This window comes from Pungitius pungitius, chromosome 6 (assembly GCF_949316345.1).
Source record: "Pungitius pungitius chromosome 6, fPunPun2.1, whole genome shotgun sequence".
Lineage (NCBI taxonomy): Eukaryota > Metazoa > Chordata > Actinopteri > Perciformes > Gasterosteidae > Pungitius > Pungitius pungitius.
This window is the reverse complement of record NC_084905.1, coordinates 7916358-7916780: the sequence shown is the minus strand read 5'-3', so window position 1 is coordinate 7916780 and position 423 is coordinate 7916358.

The window sequence follows — 423 nt, the reverse complement described above, 5'->3', positions numbered from 1 at the left end:
GGTTCTCATACAAGCTAGTCCAAAAACACAGTGTATGTGTGTGTTTGTGCGTGTGTGTCATCTGTGCCGAATCAGAAACGATAGTGATGTCTCTCTCAGCATGGAGTCACTGCAATGCCTCAAGCTTGTTCCCACAGCGGGAACGCATGGTTTGCTAATTACAATTTTGACGACTGATTAATACGAGAATCTCAGATGACGTTAGGATGGTTTCATTTAACGTCAGATTACGTGATCAAGAATCAAAGGAGATCAGACGGATCCAGCTACATTCCCATCTTATCGCAGGCGCGGAAAAAAGAGGAAGGCGCTTTGACTACGAATTTCCGGAATGTAATCCGACGCCAAACGGAGTAGAAGAAGAGAGAGGTTGGGACCTGGAAATGAAACAAGGTTCCTTGACCATCATGCATTTCATGTAGG